Source organism: Gossypium arboreum, chromosome 11, assembly GCF_025698485.1.
Source record: "Gossypium arboreum isolate Shixiya-1 chromosome 11, ASM2569848v2, whole genome shotgun sequence".
Lineage (NCBI taxonomy): Eukaryota > Viridiplantae > Streptophyta > Magnoliopsida > Malvales > Malvaceae > Gossypium > Gossypium arboreum.
In genome coordinates, this window is record NC_069080.1 from 50,167,530 (window position 1) to 50,174,887 (window position 7,358).

Below are 7,358 nucleotides of genomic sequence, written 5' to 3' on the forward strand. Positions count from 1 at the left end.
TAACAACCTGTAATCGTGTGTAAAATCTTGCACCGAAAATCAACCAACCTCATTGTCATGTCCTAAAACTGTGTGGGGCACACGATTGTGTGAAAAACCGTATCACAAGTCATGTGTACCTAAAATCACCTTCAGACACAAGCTATTTCACATTCAAATGCTTGGCCACCAATCTATGCAATAACTATTCAAGCCTATTCAAAATGTCCCAAAATAAGCCAAAACATTCAATTTTGAAGGAAAGCCAAAACCCTATTTACATGCCACTTATAATCAGGCCACAGTGAACATTTTGTTACTAATTAAGTTTTAACACCCTTTACCCGTATTCAACGCTGGAACAGGGTACGAGGTATTACTGGACTTATAACACAAACAATCATACAATTTTGATCACAAATTTGCGTCCAAATTAAAACCATTTGCAAATAATCATAAAGTCCCTAATACAAGCCTATGATGCCCAAAACATGCTTTGGGAGTGGTTCGGGACTAAATCGAGAACTTTAGACTTTTTTACAGAAGTTAAAAAATTTTCCACTATACAGGGGTCACACACCAATATGGATATGGGACACACCTGTATGGGTAGGCCGTGTGGTCACACATGCCTGTGTCTCGACCTCGTGTAACTCTCTGACTTGTAACTTGATAAACCGTAATTCATACATAATTTTATCTCATGCTTAGCATAATTTTGGATGAATTATCTTTAGAATTGGTGAATTCGATGCTCCTAATCCTTTAATTTCATGCTTTATACTTAGGAGAGCATAGGAGAGTAAAAAGAGCGAGAAACGGGCCATAAACGAAGAAACTGGGTCAACATGGGAAATCAACACGGCCTGGACTTCCTCACATGGGTAGTTCACACGCCCGTGTCCATTCAACAGACTCGAGGACAGTTTGAAGCAACCGCACACAAGTGTGTCCCTATCGGGCCTAAGTCTAGTCCTATTCAGAAAAGGCCACTCTTGAAGGTTTAGAAGCATTCTAAAGCCTATGTAAACACCCCAGGAGGTACCATAAAGACACACATGGAGCAGGAGGCATGGAATTACTCGAAGAAAGCCGATTGATCCTTCTCAGAAGCCGGATTCACCTTCAAGACTGAAGATCTCCCTTCAATTCCTTTCAAGAGTTCTTGGGTTTTCTTTATTTTTTGTTATCATTATTCTTTTAAGATATTTTCTTTCATAAATATGAACTAAACCCCCTAAATACCTAAGGGGAATGAAACCTGAGACAGATCTTGTTATTATTATCTGAATTATATGATAAATATTTGACTTGTTCTTAATTATGAGTTCTTAATTATTGCTTTAATATTCCAGGATATTGATTCAAGCATTGATGTGCTTATTCAGAGGAGCAAAAGTCCCTGTCTAAGAGTAGATCTAAAATAATTAAGCAAAGCTGATTGCACGCCTAGAGATAGGGTTACATAATTTTGTCAGATTAGGGTGAAACCTAACAAGGGAATCCATAGATTGAGTTAATACAACACTAGGGGTTTTAATTAGGAAGAGATTTCAATTAATCAACCTAGGGTTAGATGTTTTTAGTCTCGAGAGAGATAATAATATAACTTAGAGATTTCTACGGATCAAGTCAAGTGAATAAATCATCTAATTTAGAGTCAATAACAAGTGAAGTCGAAGTTGATTTTTCCCTTAGGTATTGTCCAAATCATTCAGTTTTCCCAAAATTTATTTCCCCAACTTACTTTCTGTGCACTCTTAGATTAGTAATTAGTTTAGATAAAACAAACCCCTTTATTTTTAGGCTAGATAATAAAAAGAAAGTTAATACTAGTACTTTTAGTTCCTTTGGGTTCGACATCCCGCTCTTGCCATAAGCTATACTACTGTTTGATAAGGTGCGCTTGCCTTTGTCGTGATAATAGTTAGTTTTCAAGAACGGTCAATTATAAATTTAAAACTTATCACAATTCATACACATCCAGTTTTTGGCTCCATTGCCGGGGAACAAAGATATTATGAACAATCGATTTTTATTACTTTAGCCATTTTACTTTTATTACAATTTAATTTTTTATTTCCTTTCCTAATTTTTCGTTTATTCGCTTCTGGCAGGTTTTTATAGTGTATAACTAGAAGAAAGTTGTCGGGACTATTACTTTTTGATAGTAAGATCGATCTCACAGCTCGTAGATACCAAAGAGAAATAAGACGAAGCCTAATATACACAGGGGAAGAGCAAGAGGACGACATACACACCACAAACGAGGAGATTACTGAAAATCAAGAAAATCCGCTACCTCCTGCAATTGCAGCTCTTCCAGTAAATTAGAATCTTGCTCCACGCACTATGTACGATTATACTAAACCTAATTTAACAGGAACTGAGTCAAGTATAGTTAGACCTTCTATTGCTACAAATAATTTTGAACTAAAACCTAACACAATTCAAATGATACAACAATTTGTTCAGTTTGATGGTTTGCAGGATGAGGATCCAAACAATCACTTGGCGAATTTTCTGGAGTTTTGCGACACTTTTAAAATCAATGGCGTTTCTGATGATGCTATTTGCCTTCGGTTGTTTCCCTTTTCTTTGAGGAACAAAGCTAAATAGTGGTTAAACTCGTTACCACGAGGGTCAATCGCTACTTGGGAACAAATGACCGAAAAGTTTTTACTTAAATATTTTTCGCCGGCTAAAACGACTAAGATGAGGAATGACATCTCTTCTTTTTTACAGATGGATCTAGGAACACTCTATGATACATGGGAGAGATACAATGATCATTTGAGAAGGTACCCTGACCATGGGTTACCACTTTGGCTACAGGTTCAGACGTTTTCCAACGGTGTGAACCCCTCAACGAGGCAACTCATCGACGCAGCCGCCGGTGGAACTTTGAATAACAAAACACCTAAAGCAGCTTACGAATTTATTAAGAAGATGTCACTAAATAACTATCAGTGGCATGTTATGAGGACAAAGTCGACGAAAGCAGTCGGTGTTTTCAACCTCGATGCGGTTACTATGCTATCTAACCAGGTAGAACTCTTAAATAAAAAAATTGACGGTTTGTGTGGTTCTACTCAGGCACATCCAGTGATAAGGTGTGATTCGAATGGAGGAGGAGCATACACAGAATATCAACCCTTCAACCCTAGCATCAAGGAGGAACAAGTCCAAATATGGGTAACAATAACTCTAGAACTCAAAATAACCCGTATAGCAACACATATAATGCAAGTTGGAGGAACCATCCCAACTTCTCATGGGGTGGTCAAGGGAATCAAAGGCCACAACATCCTTTGGGTTTTCAACAACCACCTTACCATTAGGAAAAGAAGCCAAACCTTGAGGAGATGCTAAAAAAGTTTATCTCGGTGTCAAAAACTCACTTTCAGAATACCGAAATAGCACTTAAGAATCAAACCCACTTTCAGAATACCGAAATAGCACTTAAGAATCAATAAGCGTCGATCCAAGGGCTCAAAACTCTCCCCAAATTGATTTCTAAACGACCAAAAGGTAGCTTGCCAAGTAACACTGAATCTAACCTAAGGGAACAGCTTAATGCAATTACTGTTCAAGATGAGGAAGGGTTAGTTGAACTTGAACCAGAACCGAGGCAAGGAATTGTGGTATAAAAGCAAAGGTGAGGTAGACCATAGTGAGTAAACACCGGTAAGTGAAGAGTACAAATCTCGTGTGGCATACCCCAATGTGACAAGGAAAGACCGCACAGACGAACAATTCGGTAAATTCCTTAAATTATTAAAAAAATTACATATTAACTTACCGTTTATTGAAGCTCTTTCGCAGATGCCAAACGCAATCAAATTCTTAAAGGAGCTTTTAACAAATAGGCGGAAGTTGGACGAGGTGTCGCATGTGGAGTTAAATGTAGTTTGCTCAGCCATACTACAGAATAAGCTGGCCAACAAATTGAAAGTTCTAGGGAGTTTTACAATTCCTTGTTTAATTGGTAGCTTAGATGTTTATAATGCTTTGGCTGATTTAGGGGCTAGTATCAATGTCATGCCTTATAAAATGTTTAAACAACTAGGTCTTGGGAAACCCAAACAAACCAAGATTAGCATTCAGTTAGCAGACAAAACAATCAGATTTCCTAGGGGTATTATTGAACATGTACTCGTTAAAATTGGCAAATTCATATTCCCAATTGATTTTGTCATTCTAGACATAGAAAAGGATAGTGACGTGCCTTTAATTTTAGGAAAGCCCTTTTTAGCAACTCATAGAACTATAATTGATGTTGGTGTAGGTGAACTCACACTTCGTGTGGGAGAGGAAACAATCACTCTTCAAGCTCGTAATTCAAGTAACACATCAGATATCGAGGATGATTGTATAAATTGTACTACTAATACTGATCATGTGGTGAAACCTTCTTTGCAGGAAACACGTTCAAAGAACACACTTAAGCCATGTTTGAGTAACGACAAAGGACCCATCTATGAAGAACGAAGGCTGCAGGTCGAGGAACTAGATGAATGGTGGACACTAAAACTGAGATCACACGATAAACCAAAACCACGCCATGACGAGCTCAATTTTTCACCAAATCAACTTAAGGTTGGAGACAAAATACTATTAGATGTAGCAGACCCTCGGATTGCCACCTCTAAACCTAATGGAGAAATCCCTCTTACGGTACTTAGCATTTTCCTATACACCATAGTTGAGGTAATTCATCCCAAATTCGGTACGTTCAAGGTAAATAGTACTCGTCTAAAACCTTATTTTGATAAAATTAATAGCGGGGATGAGGAGGGTAAACTCCTCCCACCACCATAACCACGCAACAAAAGAGGTAAGTCAAGCTTAGACTATAAATAAGCGTTTATCGGGAGGCAACACGAGCACTAACGGTGTTAACCTCTTTAAATTTTAGTTTTTAACATTTAATAAACTAACTGAGTCACTGAACACAGGTTTTCCAGAACCACACGGCCAGGCACATGGGCATGCCTTAGGCCGTGCCCATACCACAGAAGGCAACACGACCTTGCGATACGGTCGTGTGAAAACAGGGAAAAATTTTTCCCCAACATGGGAGTCGATAAGTTGCCACGGCCGTGTGACAGGGCCGTGGGTGAATCTATCAAAACAACACCGGCGTGCGACACTATTCTAGTATTCCTAATGATAAAATGGTTTGATATTTCTATTTAGTCAGTAACCCCTATGAAGTATTTCCATTTAGTTCTAACGTGCTTGTATACATTTTCCATGTTATCCTTAGGAATTATTTTCATAACTTCGTCTTTTCATTGTAGATACAATGATGAACCCAAAAGATAAAAAGACTGCCATCCCCGCCTCAAAGAAACGAAAAGGAGCAGCAGCATCCTCAGGTCCCACTGCCGAGATCAGGAACCCATTCATCCAATTTCCACCGGGACCACAGGAGGAACTTTTCCAGATATTACGAGCTTGACCCCTAGGTGCGGGTCGTTGCATTGATTGGGCCGCTCTAAAGTAGATTCAACTCGCCGACACAGTTTGGCCCTTCTGACTACTGACCCGTAGGGGCTCTTCTTCGAGATCGTCGAGCCGACGTACCTCGAGATCACACTCGAACTCTCTTCAACATTCCACCTCCAAGCAGTTATGATAGAGTTCGATGATCTCGGAATGGTCCTGTTCTGTCTCGATGGTTTAGTCCTCCAGTTGACCGTATCTAAGTTCGGCGCCGGTTTGAGGCTCTAAACGGAGGAGTTCATGGAGGACGATGATTTTGACAACCTCCATCGCCACATCCACTTGTCTCCCTCCAATTGTTGGAGAGCCCTTGTTCCTGCTTCGGCCACCTAAGACCCTAGTCACACCAAGGCATCGACTCTCGCCCCATCCCTGCGATACCTACACACCATCCTAGCCCACACCCTGACATGACAAAGAGAGAGTACCACGTCGTCAATACTAACGACGCCTATTTTTTGTGGAGCATGGTGAATGGGCACGTGTTAAACCTCGCTTATTTCATCGCTCTCGCTATTCGCCATCAGATAGAGGGACAGAGGAGGGGAGTCATTTCCATCGGCCCTTATGTGACTCGCCTGGCGCGGTACTTCGGTCTCCTAAATACGACGGTGCAAGCATCCTTCCTCACTCCCATTGGTCAGATGTCCCCACAAGGCATCTCAACTATGCTCCATATAAGGATGATCGAGCGACGACATGGATTTGATCCTCCTCAGTACCACCTCATCTAGTCAGCTGAGCAGGAAGACCCAGAGGACATTACTGATGATGTCCCTCCACAGCACGAGGACCCACCATCTCAGCCACCGCCCATTCATCGCCCAGTTCATGCGGTGGCTTCATACTCTGACATCTCTGAGTGCCTTACTCGATTTGAGCAGCAGTGTTTTCAGCGCTTTGATCACATTGATGCTACTCTACATCAGATTTGTTAGCACCTTCACATCTCATTGCCACCACCACCTCGCGAACCATCCGGCGATGACAATGTTTAAATACTTTTTATTTATTATTTTTATTTTCACTTTTATCTTTATTTATCTTCTTAAAGTACTTTTTATTTTATTTTCCTTTAATACTATTTCATTTTTAGGTTTTATAATTTTTATTGAACAATTTATAGTTTTGGCTATTTCATTACGAGTAATTATGCTTATTTATATTTCCTAAAGAGTTATTGATTTTATCACAATTATAAAGAGCTCCAAAGCTCACCATCACTCAGGAACTTGAAACTCCACTAGAAAAGGTTCTCCATGACTACCATGTCCCGCCCGACCACCACGATAACCTCTTCGCTGGACACTGTGGTTGTGGAACCCAACCTCTACCACCACCAGAGTATTCTCCTCCAATCTTATCATTGCACTGGCCGATTATTCTCCACACCTCCAATTCAAGGATTCCATTCAATATTCAGGAAGTTTCACTTCTCTCCCTCTTTCTTCTGATATTATCTTTATATCACTATTATATATCTTTGTACATTGAGGGCAATGTACATCTTAAGTGTGGGGGGTATTTATATAATTATCAGAAAAATCCCTGAATTTTGTCTTGTTCTCATGTGATATTCTCATATCATTATTAGAATGAATTTTGATTAATTTATAATTTTTATTGATATGTCTTGAATTAAAACATAGGCATTCATGCATTGATTGTTTAAACTTTAAGGAATTATAGAATCAAGCATGATAAGTTGATTTTTGATATTTAAAAATTTTTTGGTTGCTTCCCCAAGTTTAAGTACTATCTTGAGCTGAAATTCACAAGTTTAAACATCAAAAAGTCATAATTTTTGTGAGATCTTGAGCCCTTAGAGCATATATTATTTCTTTCGTGCTCACTTTTATTGTTGCTTTGAG

The 7,358-nt window shown here is 39.4% G+C and overlaps 1 non-coding gene across 1 annotated transcript; it reads right to left on the reverse strand.

Annotated features, from left to right (window-relative positions):
- Positions 1 to 2,691: 2,691 nt before the first annotated feature.
- On the reverse strand, positions 2,692 to 2,798 carry LOC128284945 (small nucleolar RNA R71). Its single transcript, XR_008275362.1, has one exon. It is a non-coding gene; the product is annotated as a small nucleolar RNA R71 (small nucleolar RNA).
- Between the last annotated feature and the right edge of the window lie 4,560 nt (positions 2,799 to 7,358).